The 8,869-nt window shown below is 48.4% G+C and overlaps 1 pseudogene; it reads left to right on the top strand.

Annotated features, from left to right (window-relative positions):
- Positions 1-5,720: 5,720 nt before the first annotated feature.
- Positions 5,721-8,366, top strand: LOC137545235 (uncharacterized; annotated as a pseudogene).
- The last annotated feature ends 503 nt before the right edge of the window (positions 8,367-8,869 follow it).

The raw sequence follows: 8,869 nt of genomic DNA on the forward strand, positions 1-8,869 counted from the left end.
CCCGCATAAAGGTCCTGTCTCCGCGCGCGCCCGCGTGATACAGCCACCCTTTGAGCAATGGACAACCCCGTCCTCGGCATACTAGACGCCAGAGGCACGGGCGAAGTCCCTGAGCAAGAAAGCAAGGCGGCTGCGGAGACACCCTGTGTGCCCGCAGCCGCTGCTTCCATGGTTGTTACAATCTGCATCCGTGAAAGCCAGCAGTGTGCAGTGTCCATTGGATTGTCTGCCTTGAGACATTGCAACCAGCAGAGCCCAGATTAACCAGGATGGCCTTGGTGGTGATCCTTGGATTCTTTTTCACCTCTCTCCCTATCCTCCTGGCCAGCACAGGTGTCACTTTTGGCTTCTGACCACATGCTCTGAGATTTTCCACAGTGAGGAACATCTTGTATTTTTTAATAATACTTTGCAATGTAGCCAGTGGAATTTGAACACACGTAGGCCTCTTTCCACAGACTGTTGAGCTGTGTGCTCAGCAAGCAGTTACCAGGCAGCAGTGAGCAGTTACCAGGCAGCAACAAACAGTTACCAGGCAGCAGTGAGCTGTTGTAAGAGTTTGAGATTTCACTGCCTATCAACATCAACGGTCCGTGGAAAAGTGGCCTAATAGTCCAAGCTGTAAAGCATCCTAATTACCCTGATTAATTGGGAACAGCTGTTTTAATCAACTGAACATGTAAAAAACAGTAGCTCTCTGCAGTTGGCTTGTGGAAAGTCATGGCTAAGACACAGGAGCTCAGTGAGGACCTGCAGCTGCGCATTGTGGCTGCTCACAAGTCAGGAAAGGGCCACAAGGCCATTTCTAAGGCCTCTTTTCCACGGACTGTTGATAGGCAGTGAAATGCACCTCATACTCTTATAACTGCTCACTGCTGCCTGGTAACTGCTTGTTGCTGCCTGGTAACTGCTCACTGCTGTCTGGTAACTGGTTGCTGAGCACACAGCTCAACAATCCGTGGAAAAGAGGCCTTTGGAATGGTATAGAACTTTGAATTTTCCCACAGACTGTGACAGTTTGTGAAGGGTATGAATAATTTTGGACTGGACACTTTTTGCTCAAATGTAAATAAAAGCTGAGAAATGTTTTTTTTCCACAATAATGCCTTTGTACATTGTCTTATCTTTTGGGAGACACCTACAGTGGGGTGTGAAAGTTTGGGCAACCTTGTTAATCGTCATGATTTTCCTGTAAAAATTGTTGGACAAAAAATGTCAGTTAAATATATTATATAGGAGACACACACAGTGGATATTTGAGAAGTGAAATGAAGTTTATTGGACTTACAGAAAGTGTGCAATAATTGTTTAAACAAAATTAGGTCGGTGCATAAATTTAGGTACCACAACAAAAGAAATGAAATCAATATTTAGTAGATTCTCCTTTTGCAGAAATTACAGTTTCTAAATGCTTCTTGTAGGTTCCAATGAGAGTTTGGATTCTGGTTGAAGGTTTTTTGGACCATTCCTCTTTACAAAACTCCTCTAGTTCATTCAGATTTGATGGCTTCCGAGCATGGACAGCTCTTTTTAACTCACACCACAGATTTTCAATTATATTCAGGTCTGGGGACTGAGATAGCCACTCCAGAACGTTGTACTTGTTCCTCTGCATGAATGCCTTAGTTGATTTTGAGCAGTGTTTAGGGTTATTGTCTTGTTGAAAGATCCAGCCCCGGTGCAGCTTCAGCTTTGTCACTGATTCATGGACATTGGTCTGCAAAATCTGATGATACTGAGTGGAATCCATGCGTTCCTCAACTTTGACAAGATTCCCAGGTTCTGCACTGGCCACACAGCCCCACAGCATGATGAAATCACCACCATATTTTACTGTAGGTAGCAGGTGTTTTTCTTGGAATGTGTTGTTGTTTTTCCGCCATGTATAACGCCCCTTGTTATGCCCAAATAACTTAATTTTAGTTTCATCAGTCCACAGCACCTTATTCCAAAATGAAGCTGGCTTGTCCAAATGTGCTTTAGCATACCTCAAGCGGCTCTGTTTGTGCTGTGGGCAGAGAAAAGGTTTCCTCTGCATCACTCTCACATACAGCATCTCCTTGTTTAAAGTGTGCCAAATGGTTGAACGATGCACATTGACTCCATCTGCAGCAAGAAGATGATGTTGGAGGTCTTTGGTGCTGGTCTGTGGGTTGACTGTTCTCACCATTTGTCACTTTTTTCTTGGTTTGCCATTCCAAGCCTTAACTTGAACTGAACCTGTGGTCTTCCATTTATGGAAAAATGTGTTCCTAACTGTGGAAACAGACAGCTGAAATCTCTGAGACAGCTTTCTGTACCCATCCCCTAAACCATGATGATGAACAATCTTTGCCTTCAGCTCATTTGAGAGTTGTTTTGAGACCTCCACGTTGCTACTCTTCAGAGAAAATTAAAATAGGAGGGAAACTTACATGTGATAGGGCATGTGATAGGCAGGGTCTAGGGCATGTGATAGGCAGGGTCTAGGGCATGTGATAGGCAGGGTCTAGGGCATGTGATAGGCAGGGTCTAGGGCATGTGATAGGCAGGGTCTAGGGCATGTGATAGGCAGGGTCTATGGCATGGAGAAAGGAACAAGATCAAACAATCCAGGCATTAACAGCTGAGGAAAAAGCAATATCCTATTGCACAAGTACAGAACACAGAAAAATGTCACAGCATCAGCCACTGACTGTAGGGGGGGGGGGCTTTAAAATACTCCTTGATGCATACTGAGCATTCTCAAGCACGAGCCCATGCAAACAACCAACTAATGCACATGTACACACAGTGAAAACTAGCAGCATGCATGCACCCATGAATGCACCCCAGTCCAAAGCACCATGACCAGTGGCATGTGCACACGCTCCTATATGCAGACTGTAGGGCTGATGCACCTACAAGCTCTCTAACAGCCTTACGCTTGTATACAGCACAGGAAGCATTCTGCATTCACAAAGACAAAAACAGATGGGTTCCATTTTACAGTAACCGGAAGCCTCTCACTTCCGGCAATTGAGAGGTTAAATGGCGCAATTAACTTTTGCTGTCTGTCTGAAAGAGTCCTAAGCTCAGATTGTTGCATCATATAGTAATTGATGAAGACGTGAATTGGGTGAAGAGAAAGGTGTGACACCAGGCATTAATTCACTCTACCAATATGTATGTGTTAGCAAATCAAAACCACAGTGATTAAAAAAAATAAAATGGACATAATTACTCCTGGCTATGACTCAAGAACCCTGACCTACACATGTCTAAGTGAATAGTGTGGGTGTTGAGACCTTATGGTGCCCATACACGATACAATAAAACCAATCGATTTTCCCGTTTATTCGATCTAAATGATCAAATCGAATGAAAGTTGAAAATATTTTTTTTTTTTTGCTCGATCAAGAAATTTGAACGATTATCCCATTTTTTTTTCGAAAAAAATCTGATCGGACATGCTGGAAAAATCTTTATATTCGATCTAACGGAATAATCGAACTAAATTATGTAATCGAAAAAAAATGAAAAATTGTACCATGTATGGCCACCTTAAGTGCCATGCAGGGAGCCCCCAACCCCCTACCCAGAGCAGGGTCATCCAGAAGGCAACCTAGGCAGGTATCTGGGACCTAAAGGGTATCAAGGGGCCCAGTGGCTACCTTCCATTACCACTCTACCACCTTAGATTAGCAGAAAGCCAAAACTAGTATTTTACCTTGGGTGCCATTTTTTCACAAATCCTTCTCTGCCCCTACCCCCTTTCTCACACAGATTATTTAAAGACAACCTGAGATGGATCCTAACAAAAAAGGAAAAAAAAATACTTACCTTGGAAGAAGGAAGCCTGTGGATCTCCAAATGCTCCCATTGTGTCCTCCAGACCACCGCCGCTGCCCAGGACTCTCTCTCTGGAAGATCGCAGGCACACCGCACTTTATGCACTATTATACACAGGTGAGTGTGAGGATATATGTGATGATGATGATGTGTACGGTAATATGCAGAACATAGCAGCCATATTGTATCGCATATGTTTCATTTTTCTGTCTGTGTCACATGTGTATGTCTGCTAAAACCCAGTCTGGCTTTGGGGGAAGCTTGGATTGTCTGTATGTCAATGACAACTACATTTGCATCTGAAGGTGAACGATTGTGAATAGGAGCAGGAACTGCTAATTGGCTGGCTAGCCTCTGGCTGAAGACCACACCAGCCTGAGCCAGGAATTTACATATGACAGCCTGCTGGAAGTGGTTTTGAAATCTCTGCAAACTTTAAAAGCTGAGACAGGAAAGCTTTGAAGTTGCATATCACAGAAAGGATATGACGCGCGTTATGTAGGAAATTAGATTATTCCTGGATATGGACATTTGAGTGGCCCCGGGCCACACAACGGACTATATAAGTGGCCTAGGATAGTCACAACTGGTAGCTCTTTGGAGATAGCAAACGCTAGGGCTATCCTGGTCTGACCAGAAGCTGCGTTCTCCCGCAAACAACGTTTAGACCTTCAAGTTGGTAACGTTTTGATTCCCGTTTTATTTTTATGCAAATATCCTTGTGTGTATCTTTGTAATTTTGTAACTTTTACTTTGTTTTTGTAAATCTTTTGTATATATTATTGTTTGTATTGTTCCACTTCTTTCTGGAATATTAAATTGTTATTTAATAAGTTTGACTTCTGCTGTACTAAGCCAACGCTCATAGCCTAGAAGAGACTGCAGTGAAACTTGCGTTACAAAGTTTAGTGCCTGATTGTGTCTCGCTACTGTACGATTGTACGTGGCTGTACGTGTGTGCGTGGCTTTCTTGTAATTAGCCTAAAGCGCAAAGCTGACCCGAATACGAAAACGCGGATTGCGTGCAGATTACTCGACAGCAGAGTGGAAGTGTCTAGCGGGAGCTAGTGGTGGCAGTGAGAAGTGTTCTGAGGGGTCACAGCCTTGTTTTAGCTTGAATAAGGCTGCTCCCCACTTGATCTGGTCAAACCCGCAGTCGGGAACCGTATCTGCAGGCTTGCCGCGGGGCCGGTTCCTGACATAATTGGCTGGCAGTGGTGGGATCGTTTAGTACATTAGTACGCAGATTAGCTCTCTATTCTGTGTACTAAAGGCTGGAAGCTGTTAGAAGCAACTAGCCTACAGAAGTCTACTCAGTGCAGAATCTATATACTTTTTTTTTCATAAAGGTACACACTTGGCATTTTTGCTTCCCCTCCCCCCTTTTTCTTTTTATTTGGCAATACGATGGCTCAGAAAGCCACCAGCTATCAGAAACAGAATCAAAATGACTTACTCAACCTGTGTGAGCACAGAGGCATCGAGACGGTGAGAGGCCAGACTAAGGAGCAGTTAGTTCGTGCCCTCGAGGAGTATGATGAGGCAGAGCAAGCCTGTGCTCCAACGCCAGCAGATGCAGCTCACGGCACGCCAGAGGAGGAATCGCTCCTGCCCCAGAATGCGAGTGGAGACGATGTCCTGGAGGATCCACCGAACGCGGAGATGGCATCTCTGGAAGCTGACCTACAGCTGCTTGGTTCGGCTGATCCAGAACTGCGCCTAAAGCTGATTCTACTGCATCGACAAGCCGAGAAGGATCGTGCTGAACGTTGACATCATGCAGAGGAGGGAAGAGCTTAACGGCGACTCCAGGCCAAGAGGGACAGACTCCAGGCCGAGAGGGACAGACTCCAGGCTGAGAGGGAACAAGCTGCACAGTGACACCAGGCCGAGAGGGAAAGTGCTGAGTGTCAACACCAGCTGGAGCTGGCTAAACTTCAGCAGCAGAACCGGTCTGCTGGACCCGCAGAACGCGAAGGTGAGCGAGTCCACAGAATCCCCCTGGATAAGTTCCCCGCTATGGACAAGGACTCTGACATAGACTTTTTCTTACAGGGGTTTGAAAGGACTTGTCATCAGTATGGGGTGCCCCGGGAGCAGTGGGCAAGGTATCTCACACCAGGGCTGAGAGGCAAGGCCCTGGAGGCGTTTGTGAGTGTCCCCCAGGAGGAAGAAGCAGACTTTGAGGCAATTAAGAAAGCCATCATTACGCCATACCACCTCACGCCAGAGGTGTATCGCAAACGTTTCAGGACAGTGCAGCGAGGTCCTAATGACAGTTACCTGGATCATGCTTGCAACCTGCGCACTGCCTTCCAGCAGTGGTTAAAAGGACTGGCTGTTGAAACCTTTGATGCCCTGCAGGAACCGATAATAAAAGACCAGTTGCTCCACACTTGTACTGTTGAGGTCCGGAAGTTTGTACGGGACCGAGAGCCGAAGACCGTGGATGAGGCTGCGAAAGTCGCTGATCCCTACACGTCCAATCAAGCATCTGATTTTTGGAGGACTACGGCGCCCAGCTGGAAGGGAGAAAAGACCGGGAGACCTTCTCCTCTGAGCACCCAGTGAAGCCAAGCACCGCAACCTCCCGGAGTTAAAACAGCCACCGTTGACACTCGGAAATGTTTTGCATGTAACAAACTGGGTCATATCAGTGCTACTTGCCCAGAAAAGAAGAAGGAAGCCCCAAAATCTGGTGGGGCCCAAGCTGCCTGGTGTGCCACCAGGAATGCAGGTAGCTATACAGAGAATCTGCAACCTGTCATGGTTGGGGATACAGTTACCACCGGACTGAGAGACACTGGAGTAGAGGTGACTCTAGTGCACCCCCACCTGGTGAATCCAGAGGAGTACATTCCTGGCAAGACTATGTCTGTCAAAGGAGTTGGGGGTGTCAGCCCAGCCATACCCACTGCATGGGTTCACCTGGACTGGGGTTCCGGCAGTGGAATGAGAGAAGTGGTGGTAACTGATGCTATCCCCACAAACGTTTTGTTGGGTACTGACCTGGGACGGTTAGTGGCCCGGTATGAGCCTACTCCAAAACCCGTGGAGCCCGCCTCCCCAGCAGAAGTTCAGGACTCTTGCAAGGTACTATTTGATAACTCTGTACAAGTGGGGGGTGCTGGTGAGTCTCCAGGGGCTACGGACTGTGTACTAGGAGCCAGCCCTAGTGAGTCTCCAGTGCCCAGGCCTGGAGGGAGGCGTGTTGGTACCATGAATACAGATAATGTTGATGTAATATGTGATGTGTTGCATAATGACATATGTAAGGTGAACGCTCCGTCCGCTGCAGTGGTTACCCGCAGTGGTCACCGTGCTGCAGCAGACGAATTGTCCACTAAAGGGGCTGATGTCACTGGGTCAGAATCTTCCACTTCAGAGCCTGGCTCTGAGGGCCCAGAGGCCTCTCATTTTGCCACCTCCCTGGTGCCTGTGGCCGACAGCATTGAGTTCTCTAAGGCTGTACGACTTGATAGCAGCCTGGAGGAACTCAGGGGTCTGGCGGACAGGGCACCAGCTGAGGGCGACAAAGTGAGGGTGTACTGGGAGCAAGGCAGACTGTACAGAGAGGTTATTCCTTCTGAGCCGTCTGAAGTGGAGGAGGCAGACCGGCAGTTGATTGCTCCACACAGGTACAGGGAGCAGCCATTAAAGAGGAACTGTAACGACAAAACGTCCCCTGGGGGGTACTCACCTCGGGTGGGGGAAGCCTCCGGATCCTAATGAGGCTTCCCACGCCGTCCTCCATCCATCAGGGGTCTCACTGCAGCCCTCCGTGCAGCGGTGACGTCAATATTTACCTTCCCGGCTCCTGCGCAGGCGCTCTGACGGCTGTCGGCTCCGAAGTAGGCGGAAATACCCGATCGCCGTCGGGTCTGCTCTACTGCGCAGGCGCAAGTTTCCGGCACCTGCGCAGTAGAGCAGACCCGACGGAGATCGGGTATTTCCGTCTATTTCCGAGCCGAAAGCAGCCGCAGCACCCCCGCTGGAGCCAGCAAAGGTAAATATTGAAGCTACAGTCGGCTCTGTCGCTGGCTGTTCGGAGGGCTGCAGCGAGACCCCCGTGGGACGACGTGGGAAGCCTCATTAGGATCCGGAGGCTTCCCCCACCCGAGGTGAGTACCCCCCAGGGGAGGTTTTTGTTGTTACAGAGTCTCTTTAAGAATAGCACATGAAGTGCCGCTAGCTGGTCACTTGGGATCCGCAAGACCAAAGCCCGTCTTGCTCACAACTTTTATTGGCTCCACACGGGGACTGATATTGCCGATTTTTGCCGGTCTTGCGTCGCATGTCAGCGAGTCGGGAAGGCAGATGACTCAGACAAAGCCCCACTGAGGCCCTTGCCCATCATCGAGGAGCCCTTCCAGAGGGTTGCTGTTGACATCATTGGGCCTCTAGCAATACCCAGCAGCACAGGGAAACATTTCATTCTCACGGTGGTAGATTATGCCACTCGCTACCCTGAAGCTGTAGCCCTGAGCTCCATACGGGCAGACAAGGTTGCGGACGCATTGGTGCGCATTTTCTCACGGGTCGGTTTTCCCCGCTAAATGCTCACCGATCACGGCCCTCAATTCATGTCACGCCTAATGGAGTGCCTCTGTAAGCAAATGCAGGTAGAACACATCATGGCCAGCCCTTACCACCCCCAGACAAATGGGTTATGTGAGCGGTTCAATGGTACTCTGAAACAAATGCTAAAAGTGTTTGTTGAATTGCAAGGGAGAGACTGGGAGCTCTACCTGCCCCACTTACTGTTTGCTTATCGTGTGGTGCCCCAGGCATCCACCGGGTTCTCACCCTTTGAGCTCTTATATGGGAGAAGGGTACGCGGACCCCTCAATCTCATTCGAGAGGCCTGGGAGTGGCAGGATATGGGTCCTGGGGTCTCCATAGTAGAATATGTTTTAACGTTCTGGGGAAAGATGGACACCCTGGTGGGGTTGGTGCGAGAGAATCTTACTCAAGCCCAGGCCACCCAAAAGCAGTGGTATGACCACGAGGCTAGGGAGAGAGTTTATGAGGTAGGTCACAAGGTGTGAGTCCTAAACCT

The sequence above is a fragment of the Hyperolius riggenbachi genome, chromosome 2 (genome assembly GCF_040937935.1).
Source record: "Hyperolius riggenbachi isolate aHypRig1 chromosome 2, aHypRig1.pri, whole genome shotgun sequence".
NCBI lineage: Eukaryota > Metazoa > Chordata > Amphibia > Anura > Hyperoliidae > Hyperolius > Hyperolius riggenbachi.